The sequence below is a fragment of the Lynx canadensis genome, chromosome B4, assembly GCF_007474595.2.
Source record: "Lynx canadensis isolate LIC74 chromosome B4, mLynCan4.pri.v2, whole genome shotgun sequence".
In the NCBI taxonomy this organism is placed as follows: Eukaryota; Metazoa; Chordata; class Mammalia; order Carnivora; family Felidae; genus Lynx; species Lynx canadensis.
In genome coordinates, this window is record NC_044309.1 from 15985148 (window position 1) to 15998037 (window position 12890).

The window sequence follows — 12890 nt, forward strand, 5'->3', positions numbered from 1 at the left end:
AAAAAAGAAAGCTATAGTTTATTTTAATGTTCATGAACACATGTTGAATAAAGATCGAAAAGCTATAAATCATGCAGTGTTTATTACTGCATGAGCAAATTTTTATTTTTAAATTTTCTTCTTCATTTGTGTAGCATCAGTTTTCTCAGTAAACCATAATCTCTGGAGAAAAAGAATACAGCTGTCTTGTTACTGCTGTATCTCCATTGCACATCAGAGTAACTGGCACAGAAACCACTTAAAAATTACATGCTGAATGAATGAATACATTTTCAGTGTTTCCTAGTTCCATCCCCCACCTCAAGACTTCTGGCATTCTGGCAGAGTTATGGTTCCCAAGTCCAAATAGTACACTCTCTTACTACAATGGAAGATAAGTCTTGGTGAATCCACTATAAATGCCACATTAATGTGTACAGTCATGGGTTTGGATTGGTTAAGTGGGGGATAGCTTAAAAGTGCAAATTATTTTTTTTATTTAAAAAAAAAATTTTGGGGGCGCCTGGGTGGCGCAGTCGGTTAAGCGTCCGACTTCAGCCAGGTCACGATCTCACGGTCCGTGAGTTCGAGCCCCGCGTCAGGCTCTGGGCTGATGGCTCAGAGCCTGGAGCCTGTTTCCGATTCTGTGTCTCCCTCTCTCTGCCCCTCCCCCGTTCATGCTCTGTCTCTCTCTGTCCCAAAAATAAATAAACGTTGAAAAAAAATTTTTTTTTTAAATAAAAAAAAATAAAAAAATTTTTAATGTTTATTTATTTTTGAGAGAGAGAGTGAGACAGAGTGTGAGCAGGGGAGGGCCAGAGAGAGGGAGACACAGAATGGGAAGCAGGCTCTGAGCTGTCAGCACAGAGCCCCACATGGGGCTCGAACTCACGGACCGCGAGATCATGGTCTGAGCTGAAGTCGGACGCCCAACCGACTGAGCCACCCAGGCGCCCCAAAAGTACAAATTATTAAATGGGTGAGATGAGGAAGTATTTCCTAATTTTTAAACAAATGTATTATATAAACATAAAATGAACAATAAGTGTAAAAATATGTGTAAATATTCAACTTCACTAGTAATAAAAAATTAAAATAACAATTTTACGTAGTAAACTATATATAGTTTTAAATATTACATTGGCATATTTGTGGTCAAACACTATTAGATATAAACTGGTATATCCTTTTATTTTTATTTATTTATTTATTTTTTTAACGTTTATTTATTTTTGAGACAGAGAGAGACAGAGCATGAACGGGGGAGGGTCAGAGAGAGAGGGAGACACAGAATCTGAAACAGGCTCCAGGCTCTGAGCGGTCAGCACAGAGCCGGACGCGGGCTGGAACTCACGGACTGCGAGATCGTGACCTGAGCCGAAGTCGGACGCTCAACCGACTGAGCCACCCAGATGCCCTGGTATATCCTTTTAAAATGCAAGCTGACAATAACATCAGTCTTTAAACTGTTCGTGCTCCATGACTTAAACACTCATTCAACATCTGCTATGCAACAGGCACCATTCCAGGTACCAAGGATACAACAGTGAACAAAACTGAATAAAACAAAAAAATCCTCACCCTCCTGGACTTACATTTTAGAAGGGGAGGCAGTCAATCTTTAAAATAGTATGGTAAGCAGAAATAAGTGTTGGGGGGGGGAGGGGAATTAAACAGGAAGGAGGACAGGGAGGCAGAGCAGAGAATGTAATTTTTTTTTTATTTTTTTAAAATATTTATTTATTTTTGAAGGAGAGAAAGACAGAGTGTGAGTGGGGGAGGGGCAGAGAGAGGGGGAGACACAGAATCCGAAGCAGGCTCTAGGCTCTGAGCTGTCAGCACAGAGCCTGACACGGGGCTCGAACTCACAGACCGCGAGATCATGACCTGAGCCGAAGTCTGACGCTTAACCGACTGAGCCACCCCAGGCTCCTGAGAAAGTAATTTTTGACAGTGGCCAGGGCAGCCCTGAGTAGGTGACATTTGAATAAAGGCAAGGGACTAGTCATGTGTCTATCAAGGAGACAGCATTCCAGGCAGAAGGAACAGCACAGTGGCTCTGAAGCAGGAATGCTCTTGGTATGTTTAAGGATAGCAAGGAGCCACTATCCCTACTCCACTCTCCAGGAGCTTACACGGAGAAGAGGACAGGGTACATCCTTATTGGCCTTTTCCTATGTCCAAACTCATGTCCATTATACACACACACAAACACACACACACGCATTCTGTATATACACTATATATACAAATATACATTGCCCAAGTATAAGACAACTAGAATGAAAGTCAGTACCCAGGGTCTGCAGGAGAATATCCAAAATTATGTGGATATGGCCATTTTTGTTATACAGATGATGACAAGACATAGCTGAAATATTCAAATGACTTCATTTTACATAATTTCTTAATTTAGTTATGCAAATATATATATATTTTTTTTTAATTTTTTTAACATTTATTTTTGAGAGAGAAAGCGACAGGTACAGACCGTGAGTGAGGGAGGAACCGAGAGAGAGGGAGACACAGAATTAGAAGCAGGCTCCAGGCTCTGAGCTGTCAGCAGAGAGACAGACGTTGGGCTCGAACCCACAAACCGTGAGATCATGACCAGAGCTGAAGTTGGACATTTAGCCAACTGAGCCACCCAGGCACCCCTAGTTACACAAATATATTTTAAATAGCACTATCTCATTAGTCCATCTAGAAATATTGCTTTTTCCACTCAAATTTCATGGAATAATTTTATTCTACTTTCTCAGCTGCATCTTTGAAATCGGAGTCTTTATCATCAACAGTCACTTTTAAGTCATCTAACAGTTTTCAAGAGCACATCAACTTCCCTTCCGCGTTCCTTGAGATCTAGCACTTTTTGAGTTCACAAATGATGATGTCACTGGAAACTTTATACCAACCTCAAATACCCATTAACTACTTGTGATCTCCACAAAGTAACCCCCTACCATATTACTCTGAAAAGTAATTTCCAGGTTTGTTTCCGATGATATCTAATCCATGTAACTGCAAGGTCATACTCCTACAAATTACTTCTAAATCTTTTAATTCATCGGTATGATTTTTCATCAATTCCATCAAGTGACTTCAATAAGCACCCAACAATGGTATGACATTTTTTCAGGCTAATGTAACTTATCTAAGCAACATTTTATTACTTTGCTCTTCAAAATACAGTAATTGGGGAATATGAAGATCCTTCATGAAAACTAAGATATAAGGCCATATTCTCTTTTCAAAGCCTAACATTTTGGGGAAAAATGAATATACTGTATCGAAGAATTTATGACAAATATGTCTATAAAGGCATATGTATACAGGTTTGAGTTTTGTTTTTTGGTTTGGTTTTAAATAATAGAATCACAAGCCCTTTGTTTTTTATAATCACAGGAGAAATGCAAAAGATAATCTCTTCAAAGAAGCAGAACTCTGGATTTTATGTTTCCCTTGGCAAATATAAAAATGCTAACCCATAAGACAGTCTAGTAAAATGATAGATTCACATATTTTCCCCCAAGCCATGGTTACCAACATTCTGACATTTCAAATTTAATAGCAAGGGGCAGACAAATGGTCAGGATTAAGTCAAATCAACAGACTGCCATTAAGTTTAAATATTCAAAGACCATAATTTAAACAACTGACTCAGCAACAATAACCACAAGAGTCAATTGAAGCCACAAGAATAAAACGCTTCTGAAGAAGCAGAGAAACTCTGCTACTTTATTCGCATTTAAATGTCAGGGTTTTCAGGAAAAATGTAAGCAAGGCGAAACTACTTACTTAGTATGTCTAATTGGATCTATGAGAGTTCAAAGTCTAACTAGATTGTATTAACTAGAAGTCCTTCATATTCTGGGTTCTTCCTGGACCAAAATTCTCCTATAATTAAGGAACATGCCAAAGCCTATGAAGGTCATGTACATGCTAAAAGGCTCAGGCACTTGTTTCTTAAATTAAGTCTCACTCACTAAGGGATTATTAAATTCACTATTTTGTTTGAACAAAAACTTACTAATGGATGCTGAAGAACTATGACCAACTTTCTGATGGAGTTGTTTTACTTCAGTCCAAGGTTTTTTGCTCAGTTTGTGGCAATTTAAAATCCCAGAATGAAAAGAATTCATGGATAACAGTAAAAGCAACTATTGGTTCACATAAAATAATGGTATTTATAGTATTTTTTTTTTTAGTCTCAACTATATTCTACCTACCCTGCAAAAATGAGATACAAATCTTTTGCTTTTAGGCAGGGTGAGAGCCAACTGGCACTATTTCTGAAAAGCACTTTTTGGGGGATATTACTGGATGGTCTTCCATGGGCAAAGCAAAAGGCCAAAAGAAATCCTAAAAAGGCTCTCAACACCAACAAATATCAAATTCTACATGCAACCTTAATCTCCCTGTTCTATGATAATAATCCTTCTGTAATTACTTACAGATTTGCTGTCATGTATCAACCTCTTCTATTCAATCTTCCATACAAAGAGGTAATGTTGCTTGACATGAATAAAAGGATAAAAAAAAAACACTTGAACTTCATTATTTTCACCATAACTCACTTTAACATATGATTAAAATTCTACAGTGAGTTAAAACCAAACACTTGTTCCCAATACACTTGACTCTTTGGAGAAAATTTCACATTTTATCATGTAGTACAAAAAAAAATTGTCTATTAAAATGTCACATATAGTCATGAAAACCCTTCAGGATTCTACTTATTTGTCCACAGTCCAACACATACACACACACACACACACACACACACACGCACATACTGGTTTATCTCCTACATAATTCCTATTAACATCCTTCAAAATACTATCCATGGACCACACTTTGAGAAATGCTGACTTAGCTCATTCCTGCAAAGAAAAATGACCTTTGTGACTCAGACTTAATACCTAAATTTAAACTTATCACAGTACAATAATATCTACTTCAACCTATGCATATTTCATAGCAAACATGACCCTACTACATTTATTCACTTATTCATTCAACAAATAGGTATAAGCAATGTTCCAGACAAAGGCTATCTTATTATAAAATTTACATCCTTGTGAGGTGGGGGAAGACAAATCATAAACAAATAAGTATATAATATGTCTAACAATGAAAGTACTATGGGGGCAGGGGAAAAAAACACAAAACAGAGTAAGCCAGATAGTATAGAAGCGATTGGTTCTATTTTTATATAGGTTGGTTAGAGAATGTCTCAACAGCAAAAACCTGACGGAGATGAAGGAGCAGGAAAATAGATATCTTGAACTTTCTAGAACACAGATGGGAGCATGCTTGTTTTGTAAGGGGAACAGCAAGGAGACCTGTATTATGGACTGAATATTTGTGCCTCTCTTCAAATTCTTATGTTGCAAGTCTATCTCCCAATGTGCTGGTATTACGGGATGGCGCCCCTGGGAAGTAATTAGAATCAGATGGAGTCATGAAGATGGGGCCCTCAAGAATAGGATAAGAACCCTTGTAACAGTCATGAAAGAGCTCACCTCCTCCCTCTGCTCTCAGCCATGTGAAGATACAAGGTAAAGTCGGCACTCTGAAACCTGGACAGGGCTCTCACCAGAATTCAACCACACTGCCACCCCGATCTTGAACTTCCCAGCCTCCAGAACTGTGGGAAATAAATTCTACTGTTTAGAAGCCACCCAGTCTGTGGTACTCCTTTACAGTGGCACAAACTTACTAAGACAGCCAGCAAGTCTGGAATGAAGAAAGCAAGGGGGTAGCACAAGAAATGTGCTCAGAGACGGAAAGGGGCTGGCTCTAGACCAAGGAGGATTGAAGCTCTCATTGAGTGATAGGAGAAACCTCTCAAAGGTTTTAATCAGAGGAATGACTTGTCTAATGCATTTCTAAAGGATCACACTGACAGGGTGTTGAAAAAGAACTAGAGGAGACAGAGCAGAATCAAGGACAGCAGTAAAAAGGCTGTTGCAATAACCTTTTGTCCAGGTTTCCTAAAAAAGGACCCAAGGCGAAGCTTCGCAGCAGATGCTCTTTCTGGGAGGGAAAACCCCAAAGTAGCAAGAGTACAGGACAGTGAGGCAGGGAAGGGGGAAAAGGAAACAGAAGGCAGTGCATCACTACACCGGCCACAGCTTCACAGGAAAACCCAGCCAGCTGCTCTCTCGTGAAGGACTGGTAGGGCAGACTGTGTGGACCACCACTCCCCACAGCTGCAGGGGGAAGGATGTATTGAAGGTGACAGGAGCCCTGCAGTAACGACACTATTTGGTTTAAAGCAACACTTCCACATCCCCACATGTATCTGAGCAGGGAACACTGGTGGGGAGACAAGGACAGAGGATGTACCTGCTGACTCCTTCACCATGTCTCTTCCTGATGAGAAGTCATCTCATGAGGCACGTATAGGGAAACACTCCTGTGGTTCTCCTTTACTCACACACTACTACTATATTCACAACACTTCTGACACTAGGTGGATATCCACAATTCACTTTGACACTAACCAGAGTTAGCCAAGGCCCCTTAAGAGCCCAGACCCACAAGACTTCCCCAACGTCAGACACCAAGGGCAAGGAGTAGGTCTCTAGGTTACCGATGACTCTGTCTTACTTGGCTACAAATCAAAGGTTCCCACAACCCCTTCCTTGGATTCCATCATTTGCTAGAACAGCTCAGAGAACTCACAGCGACACTTATGTCTGACAGTTGATTACATAATAAAGGATATGATAAAGGATACAGATGAACAGCCCACTGAAGAGATACATAGGGCAATGTATGGAAGAGCCCGGAGCACAGGAGTCTCTGTCTCCATGGAGTTGGGGTGCACCGCCATTATGGCACGTGGATGTGTTCACCAAGCCAGAAGCTCTTTGAACCTATACTAGTAGGATTTTTATGAAGGCTTCATCACATATGCACGATCAACCATCAACTTCCTCTCTAGTCCCTCTCCTTCCCAGAGAATGGGAGTGAAGCTGAAAGTTCCATGCTAATTACCCTTAGTCTTCCCAGTGACCACCCCCCATCCTGACGCTATCCAGGAGCAGATCAAGAGCCGCCTCATTAGAACAAAAGACATTCTTACCACCTAGAAAAATTCCAAGGGATTTAGGAGCTCTGTGTCAGGAACCAGGGTCAAAGACCACATATGAGAACAAAACATGCTCCTAGTGCTCTTATCACTCAGGAAATTATAAGGGTTTTAGGAGCTCTGTGCCAGGAACTGGGGGCAGAGACCAATATATAAGTATTTTCTATTGTTGCAGAGGCATGACTCTTCCTCTCCTCTCCACTTCAAGCTGTGTTATCCGACCCCTCCAGGCAGCTTCTGGAGCAACATTTCAGTCTGGATACTGGGGGTGGAATGAGCATTCTGGAAGTGTTAGGGAGCGAGGCAACAGCGGCAGAGTTGGGGAACAACACTGAATAAGCAGCTCAGGGGCCAGGGGGCAGGTGGGGCCAAGTGAATCTGGGGTGGCACGCAAATTAAGGTTGATAAAACTTAAAAATGAATCCAGAGATTATGGATGAGGTGGTAAAGGTGAGGCTAGAGAGGAAGGATGGAAGTATAAATAGAGTTTGAAGGGAGATCCCGTGGCATTTGCAGAGATGAGTAAAAGAGAACAAACAAAGATGGCCCCAAGACACGGGTGTGGGCACGAGAGAAAAGGAGACACCTGATATGAGGATGAGGAAGGCTGAAGGGGGAAGGAGAAGCAGGAGTTCATTTTTGTACACCTTTAGAAACAACAGAGATAACGGGAACATTACAAAGTCTGGCCTTACAGAAAAACTGCAGAGAAGCTCACTTTAGAGCCAGTCAGTGTTGTCAGCATCATCAAAGGTAATGCACATTAGTCCCTGCGCATCACCCTGGCACTTCTCAACTCACCAACCCACTGGACCTGGCACCTTCTCCCATGGCACCATCAGGGCCCTCCTGTTGCCCAGAAGGCATTTCCCAAGACGCGCTCTAAGGAACGTTATCTTACAGGATGCTAATAAGTGTGACCCCCTTCCACACTTAGAAAACAAAAAAAAAAAAAATGTTCCTTACTCAAATACATATGGGAAGTGTGGATTTAAACCACACAGCACCCTTTTTGCAGGGCTTCTCAACACTTTTGGTCTATTAACGTGTCCTGAGACTTTCATGGGACAATATCGTATGAAGAGCTTCCTAAACTTATTTGACCATCAAGGCAAACTGATTAATACCTCTCAGAAGGCTACGACGTAGGATACCAGCCAGGAAATGGCAACTAACCCAAGAATACATTTTAGTCTTTATTTTACTTGGCTTTTAATATCAAATCACTCCTTAAAATCCTCTCCTCCGTTTATTTTCATGGCACAGTGTTCTTTCAGTCCTCCTTCTCGCTCTCTAATTCTTTCTGCTCAGTTTCGCTCTGTGAATACATCTTCTCTACCTGGCCACACGAAGTCGCTGCCCCCCAGCATTCCATCTTGTTGGTCCTCTTCCCTACACTCAACACATACACAGAAACAAATCTTTATTTCTGGTCTCATCGACCCCTCGGGCCAAAATTGACAAGCAGCTGCCCATGTGGCATCTCCATGGGTGGTACAGACAACTCAAAACTCTGCAAGTCTAAATTGGAACCTATTATTGCTCTCCCACCTTGACAATCCCATCTGATAAACTACCCACATCATAAACCTAGGAAACTGACACTCAAATAACTACCAGGTTTTGTTGATATTTAGATCCTGTATATAATCTAAGTCATCGTCTCCATTTATTGGCTCTGCCTAAATTCGTGATCTCTGGACAATAATCTCCTCACTGGCCACCATGCCTCTCTGCTCCACTTGCCACCACTACCACATCATGGTCACCCAAAACAATTTCTGGAACACAAATGACAGTTTCATTAACTTAACTTTCATTTGCTAACCAGACCTAGGAGATAAAAATCCAAGCATCTTATCAGGTTGTGTGGTGTCGCATGATTTGGTACCTCATAAAAATCTATTTTCTAATAGCATTTATATTGCAATGATATTTTAATAATTGTATGTCTCCACACAGACCACGCTATCTCACGTCTGCGTGTCTGTACAGGATGTTCCTTCTGTCCAGTATAACTTTTCCCTTCTTGACTATCTGAAAAACTGTATCTTCCAAAATCCTGCCTGGAAAAAATATCATAACAAAATGGAATAGCAAATCACCAATTATAAAAAAAGAATAAACCAATGGCAACATGAACACATCACAAAACAAATACAAATAACAAGTATATGAAAATGTTCGACTTCCTAAGTAGCGTCAGCAGCATTAGTTATGACATATTATATACTAGGAACTATACCACCTCTATGTATACAGTTCTATCGAGTCCTCCTACCAAGCCTGTTAGGTTAGTTATTATCCCGATTTTATCAATGAGGTCATCCAATGCAATTAAGTAGGGAAAGCCAGCTACAAAACACTGTGGGAAGAAGAAAAGGTGCTAAGATTTACTCAGTACCTACACTGTATTTCCTACATCCGCTGTTCCATTTAACATCATTCACAACACCCTGTGAGAAGGTATGACTGCATCCGTCTCACAGAGAGTTCAGGCTCAGAAAGTCACACAACTTTCCAGGACTTACACAGCTCATACTTGGCAGTTCGGTCTGACTCCTAAATAATGGCATTCATTTTGTCACTCAGAGAAATATATGGAGTAGTTCCAAAAACACTGAATAGGAGGCCAGGAAAATGCACAAAGTAGATCCAGTGAGGAAACCTATTCCCTAGTGAATAAGGAAGCTTTCTAGAGAATCAAAAGGGCGAAACAGAATTTTCTGCTCTCTTCATTGCCCTTCTCTTTTACCTCTTCCTACATATTCATTCCATATTATCTTCTATAGCTATAAATAATTTCTTTCGCTGATCTAGTCCTGCAGAATTCAAATCTAGTCTGAAAGCTCTTTGACAACTTCAAATACTTAATAACCAGCTTTTTCTAAAGGCCATTTTTAACAACATGTAATAACTTTCTATAACTTTAGTATTTTTGGTAATAGCTGCCCGTATTTACTGAGCACTTACCACATTCCGAGCACTAGTGACGCGCTTTGTGTTTATTAATGTATAATTTTCATACCTCCGCTTTGAGGTAAGTACTATAATTGTCCCCATTTGATAGAAAAGGAAACAGGCACGGAAAGTTTAGTTTTTGTCCAAGGTCACAAAGCTAGGAAGTACCAAGGCCTTCTGACAACAGAACCGTGTCCTGTCGACGAGGAGATGAAATGGTCTCTCCCTGAAACTGTCCCACACAAACACCGTCTGATGCTACTATCTCCCAGTGCCAAACACAGGAGGATTTAAGACCAAGCTGCTACAAAAACAAACCACCGTATTTCAAATTATGCGACGCTACCAAATAACTGTCGGGGACGGTTTAAGTATCAAATATTAAAAGGCTGAGAGAGCATTTGAAAAAGAGAAAAACCGTGACAGCTGAAGGATTCCTACAAGCATCTGGCACGTGAAGCGTACGTGTTCCTGCTCCTGATGTTTCTTCCACGTGAGCGCTTTGCGTTCATTTTAAACCCCTCCCCCATCCCAACCCTTCACCCCTTCCATGGGAAGGAAGAGTGACCGCTGTAATCAATGGGCTAATTTGAGAAGAACCAACCGGGCCTGCTGGCTCGGCTCCACCCGTCTTCCTCTTGGGAATAAGCTACCCACAGGCAACATGTGTTCTGCCTGCTTCTCCAGCTGGGCCCAAAGGTGTGCTGCCTGATCGTCTGGCTGAATGTCAGCTGACCCATCTGGCCCTCTCACTAAGCTACATCCTCCGACGCAGACTTCATCAGGAATAAAAAGCATACAAATTCTTATTTCCTGTTTGCCTTCCTCCTGTTTTATTTCTCTCTTTGTTCAGAAGTACGAAGAGGGATACGGTTTATTGCGCCCCTAAAAGCCCCAGTAGGTAGGTCACAACACAAATTAAACCGGTCATCTACACGTTAGGACAGGGTAAATGATCTGATCTGTGCAAAACAGTAATACTCTGTGGTGAAGTAAACGTTCATTTTCAACACATAAACGATAGGTACGTCTATCATTCAATGGAAAGTTAGGGTTCTCCTCTGTTGAATATACAAAATCCATCCTACATATTTCATCTTTGTATTTCAAGTTTGGAAAAAACAATCTGATAACTTCTATAGATAATAGAGAACCAATGATACATATTTTCAAACGGGACAAATTTTTACGTCACTTCACTTTAAATCTGGTAAGAAGTCATAAGAGTAAATGGGGAAATAGGCAAAAAAAGAGGACATTTTTACAATCCCAAAGACAATAAAAGAGAAAAAAAAATTAAGCGGCTCAAATTCTAGCCCCTTACAGCTACTGCTCCAGAAACATCCCCAGGTGACATTCAGACCTACATTTAATAATAATAAACTTGCCAGATTCAGTTTTAAGCACACCTAATTCTAAAGTGGTTTGGGAGAGTCCCAGGTTGGCATATAAGTCATTGAGAAATGAAGATAAAGAAATTCAGAAAATAACTAAAGACTGACAAATGGCTTAACATTTTAACAGAAAATATTAAGGCTGAGTAACTCCTACTAAATATGATTAAGTGTTATGTAACTAAAACTCAAAATCAACACCTTTAGAAATTATTTGGTAGAGCAGGCCTTTTTACTTTTAAGGATGTCTCAGTGGCTGACTCTCTCTCTCTCTCTCTCTCTCTCTCTCTCTCTCTCTATATATATATATATATGTAAGCTAAGTGTCCATGTGTTTATTGGTCATCTGTGTATTTTCTGTGGAGAAATGTCTATTTATGGCTTTTGCCCATTTTGGAATTGGATTGTTTTTTATTCTGTTGTAGGGGTTCTTTATATATTCTGGATATTAATCCCTTATGACATATATCCCTTAATCCTTAATGATATATATATATATATATATATACATATATATATATATGTATGTATATATATAGCAGCTAGAGCTTTCCTTTATTCAACACTTTAAACCACATTTTACTTTTTTCCTGATACCACATTTTATGAGAGAAACAAAATCTTATTAACAAATAAGATTTACATCTGCAGGTAAATCTTATTTACATCTGCAGCTTGCCTCGCAGGCCCCACCAACATATAACTCGCAAAACAACCTCTCCCACTGCTTTCTGAATGGAGGTATTTTCATTTCATTAGCCAAGACTTTATAGACTGTGTAGGCATAAATAATGTCAAAGCAGTAATAAGTGGACCCTATACAGTGCAACATATTTTAAATAATGTGAAAGATATTTGTTATACTTGTGGCCATCTAGAATCTCTGCCTGTGTCTTTTATGTTTGAAAATTTTACCATATTTTGAGTCCCTTCTTTCCAAAACAGAACCCAGAACTCACTCTCCCAGCTTTCTTTGCTGGCAGTGGGATCTAATGTGCACCAATCAACTGCATCCATATACAGCTTTAAATCAGAAGTAGCAATGTGAGGAAGCAAATGAAAAAAATCCATCATTTTGGTGACAGAGATAGTAGAAGCATCCACCCTTCAGGGGAAAACAGTGATGACACTTCTCACAAGTGGCCCCCAGCAGTATTGGGGAAAGCGGTGATGTCGGTATGAAGCTGTGTAGGAGCAAAGCCCAGAATGTTGTTTGAGAAGTGCTCCTATTCACCTAACCTCTTTGCTGGGTGTTGTGTAGATTCTGTGAGCTTCCAAATGTGTGTGTGTGTGTGTGTGTGTGTGTGTGTGTGTGTGTGTATGTGTCTGTGTGTAATTTTTTTTTTTTTTTGCTTATGTTAGCTAGAGAATAGATTATGTGGTTTGTAATGAAGAGTTCTGTATTATATAAAAATTTGGGCTAAAAAAACCACGCTTTTATCAACATAATGGTAGAA

At 40.2% G+C, this 12890-nt stretch overlaps 1 protein-coding gene across 9 annotated transcripts in view; it reads right to left on the reverse strand.

Moving 5' to 3' along the window:
* The window catches only part of TRDMT1 (tRNA aspartic acid methyltransferase 1), an 80593-nt gene that overhangs the window by 44478 nt on the left and 23225 nt on the right, over positions 1–12890 (reverse strand). Inside the window, exon 1 of one of the 9 annotated variants that reach the window (XM_030320471.2) lies at positions 4434–4556. The exons of the other annotated variants lie outside the window; for them this stretch is intronic. The gene's annotated coding sequence lies outside the window, so the exon portion shown is untranslated. Of the gene's footprint in view, positions 1–4433; positions 4557–12890 lie in introns of those variants that run through there. 9 annotated transcript variants of the gene reach the window in all.